The sequence below is a fragment of the Sciurus carolinensis genome, chromosome 4, assembly GCF_902686445.1.
Source record: "Sciurus carolinensis chromosome 4, mSciCar1.2, whole genome shotgun sequence".
In the NCBI taxonomy this organism is placed as follows: domain Eukaryota; kingdom Metazoa; phylum Chordata; class Mammalia; order Rodentia; family Sciuridae; genus Sciurus; species Sciurus carolinensis.
Window position 1 is genome coordinate 53,385,574 of NC_062216.1, and position 4,225 is coordinate 53,389,798.

Below are 4,225 nucleotides of genomic sequence, written 5' to 3' on the forward strand. Positions count from 1 at the left end.
AGAAACCACCACACATACTGAAATGAATTTAGAATTATCAAACAACCTACCCAGAGCTATATATAGTAATAGAAAAGCTAGGATCTGGAGTCCCATAATAATTTTAGATTCAACCATCAATAAATCTAATGGAACAATACCTTAGCTAATACTTGCTAATAAAGAACAAATTTGGTAGATGAATAGATAAATGATAGATGTTAGAGGGAAAAAGAGAAAGATAACACATAACATTGTTGTTTTAAGGTCTGAGATTTTGGGGGTTGTTTTTAACTCTGTGTGTGTGTGTGTATGTGTGTGTGTTTGTGTGTGACTGCATTCATTGTCTGCTCTGGAGGTGGTTTTATGATGCTAGTGAAAACAACCTCAAAATTCTTAGCACCTTACAACAGCAATGAGTGGTGTCCTTCAGAAGTTAAACATCCAGCTTCAGGCTGACTTTATTCTGGAACCTAGGAAGAGGCATGTAAAGGAAATAACGAAAAAGAGGGTAAAACTTAAAGTCAATTCCTACTGATGTAGCATTGATTCAAGAATATACTCAGAATTTTAAGAAAAGTTATGCTACTTCAAAGGAGATCATTTAAGAAAATGGGCACTCTGAAAGTAAAATACTGGACACTTAAATAAGTCACTAAGTGTACCAAAGATAATTTTGTTGGTAAGAAAAGAATCAATAACTTAGTCAGGGGAGCTATGTGTTCTCATGCGAACGGGAAGGAGCGATGGGGATCCGGAGTCTCGAGACTGAGACATTTTCGGGCCTGAAAGGGGAAGAATCCATCCCCGCCGCAGCCAGCCCGCGCCCGCCCTTCTTTCCTGCCTTCGGCCCGGCCGCGCCGCCTCTTCCTGCCGTCTCCCTCCTCGGCCGTCCCCGCGTGTTGCTCAGTCGCCGGGCACCCGGGCTGCGGCGAGGAGCCCGCGGGCGGCCGGTCGGGCGGGGCGGGCGTAGCTGACAGCATCCTGAGGTTGGCATTAAACTTATCCCAGAGGAGCCCACGACTTCTGATCAGGACACTAAAGTTGTGGCTGAACCGCAGGCGCAGCGAGTCCAGGAGGGCAAGGACAGCTCTCGTCTGATGAATGGTCCTATATTTCAAACCACTTCTCAAACAAGTTCCATCCCAGCTTTGAGTCAGAATGGGAAAATGATGAAACCCTGGAACCTGTACCAACAACTAAGGTTTCAGAGCTAAACCCTAATGCAAAAGTATGGGAGACTCTATGTTACATTTGGAGGCAAGTAGTGCTGCTGTTGGTGTGAGTGCCACATGGGAGGAGGCACCTGGCCATCGTGACTGCAACCAGTAGGGATTGGATACCAGTGGTGATGGTGACAAAAGTCATGAGAATGCAGCATTACCGGACTTACAGGAGTCAGACAGACATGAACACTTTGGCTCTGGATCATTCAGAATATGAATCACTGCCTGAAAATAGTGAAACAGGAGGAAATGAGTCTCAACCAGAAAGCCAGGAAGACCCCGGGGAAGTACTTAAGAAAACATTGGAATTCTGCTTATCTAGGGAGAATCTTGTTAGTGACATGTATCTTATATCACAGATGGATAGTGATCAATATGTGCCAATTACAACAGTAGCTAACCTTGACCATATCAAAAAACTCAGTACTGATGTGAACTTAATTGTTGAAGTGCTAAGATCTTTACCTTTAGTTCAAGTGGATGAGAAGGGAGAAAAAGTAAGGCCAAATCAAAATCGTTGCATAGTAATACTGCGTGAAATCTCTGAATCTACCCCTGTGGAAGAAGTAGAAGCACTATTTAAAGGAGATAATTTACCAAAACTTATAAACTGTGAATTTGCCTATAATGATAATTGGTTTATTACATTTGAAACAGAAGCCGATGCACAGCAGGCTTACAAACACCTGCGAGAAGAAGTAAAAACTTTCCAAGGAAAGCCAATTAAGGCACGGATAAAAGCAAAGGCAATAGCTATAAATACATGTTTGCCAGAGAATGGATTTAGACCTTTGGACATGAACCTTTATACACAGCAGCGTTATACAACATCATTTTATTTACCTCCAGTATACAGCCCCCAGAGCAGTTTCCTCTGTACAGCCTGATTACCCCCCAGACGTGGTCAACAACACATAGCTATCTTGATCCACCCTTGGTAACTCCGTTTCCAAATACTGGATTTATAAATGGGTTTACGTCTCCAACCTTCAAACCTGCAGCATCTCCTCTGACTTCACTTAGACAGTATCCTCCGAGAAGCAGGAATCCTAGTAAATCTCATCTGTGCCATGCAATTCCTAGTCTGTGCCATGCAATTCCTAGTGCAGAGAGAGGACCTGGACTACTGGAAAGTCCATCAATATTTAACTTCACTGCGGATCGGTTAATTAATGGTGTCCGGAGCCCACAGACAAGGCAACAGGGCAAACTAGAACGCGGATACAAAATCCTTCAGCTTATGCCAAGAGAGAGATTGGAACTGGGCGTGTGGAGCCAAGTAGTCTTGAGTCCTCTCCTGGTTTAGGGAGAGGAAGGAAAAATTCCTTCGGCTATCGGAAGAAAAGAGAGGAGAAGTTTACAAGCAGCCAGACTCAGTCTCCAACACCACCAAAGCCTCCGTCGCCAAGCTTTGAACTGGGATTGTCCAACTTTCCTCCATTACCTGGAGCTGCTGGCAATTTGAAGACAGAGGACTTGTTTGAAAACAGGCTACCTAGCTTGATCATAGGACCATCAAAAGAAAGAAGCCTCAATGCAGATGCAAGTACGAACACTATACCCGTAGTGGTCCCTAGAGAGCCCTCAGTGCCAGTTTCCTGTGCTGTATCAGCAACATATGAACGAACCCCTTCCCCAGCCCATTTACCTGAGGATCCCAAGGTAGTAGAAAAGCAGCGAGAAACCCACAGCATGGACAGACTCCCTTCTACCCTTGCTATGACCGCATGTAAATCAGTGCAAGTGAATGGAGCTGCCACTGAATTGCGGAAACCCAGTTACGCAGAGATTTGTCAGAGAACGAGTAAAGAGCCTCCTTCCTCCCCGTTGCAACCTCCAAAAGAACAAAAGCCAAACACTGTCACTTGTGCGAAGGAGGAAAAGAAGTTCACTGAGCCCATGGAGAGATACAGGGAGCCCTCTGCCCCCAAGTCCACTCCTGGAGCCCCAAAAGACCAGAGGAGGCAGCCGGGGCGCTGACCCTCAAACCCCCCCCCCCGCCCCCCGCCAGCTGTCGGGAAGCGTCTCAGCAGAGAACAGAGCACTCCCCCCAAGTCAGCTGTATTAACCACAAACAAAACTCTTCCCACTCAGTACAAGATTGAGTCGCTGGCTAGGAGCTTGCAGTGTCTGTAAGGCCCGTGGGATGCCTGCAAGTTATTTGTCTTCTGTGAGTCGGATTCTCTCACTCTTGAAAAAAATCTGTTTTTCAGGATTTAATTAATATAAACCTTATTTTAGGTTGGTGCTTAACTGGAGGTGATGCATAAGTCTGATTTTTTTCAGGGTAGAAAAATGCATTTATCCTAACAAATTGATATTTTTTATTAAGCCTCCATGTGGCTCTGAATGCAACCTATATATAGTGAGTTTTTCTAAATTAAGGGAACTATGCTACTTTTTTTTTTTTTTTTAAATAACCAGTCTGCAAGTGCATATCTTTAGGTGTCCCGACCAACAAATGAGGGCCCACAGCGCTGATGGAGGCAGCCCCAGCCTCACAGGGAAGGGCACTAACACACTGGCATGGAAGCTGTGTTTTCATCTAAACCATTAACAGGTGATTCTAGCTTTTTGATTTAAAAAAAAAAAAAAAAAAAAAAGTTCTTTTTTTGATCTAGTGGGCAGAATGAACCTGCAGAGAGCACCCTAGAAAGATTTGATACCATAGAATTCGAAGTACTGCAAGCAAGTAACCAGCTTCTCACTCCAGTTTCAAGTGACTATTATGTAAAATAAATTCAAAGCACATTGTGAATAGAACCTAAATGAAAATATAAACTCTGTTGCCCACTGACACATTACCACTTTGAAGTTGTACCATGATGTTGTTTTGATCCCTGTGAGCTGGCTGCCTGGCTCCTGGCCTCGTGCCTGCTCCGTGCACATTTCTGTCCATGTCCCCCCAAAGCACTCTCATTGAAGAGTCCACATCCTTAGTCAGCTCCCCGTGGACATCTTCCCATACCTCTGCATCGGCACATGGATTTTAAAGTATATAACCGTGAAAGAATGGTGTT

The 4,225-nt window shown here is 44.5% G+C and overlaps 1 pseudogene; it reads left to right on the plus strand.

The window, feature by feature from the left end:
- The first annotated feature begins 956 nt into the window (after positions 1-956).
- On the plus strand, positions 957-3,341 carry LOC124982701 (la-related protein 4B-like; annotated as a pseudogene).
- Positions 3,342-4,225: the final 884 nt, after the last annotated feature.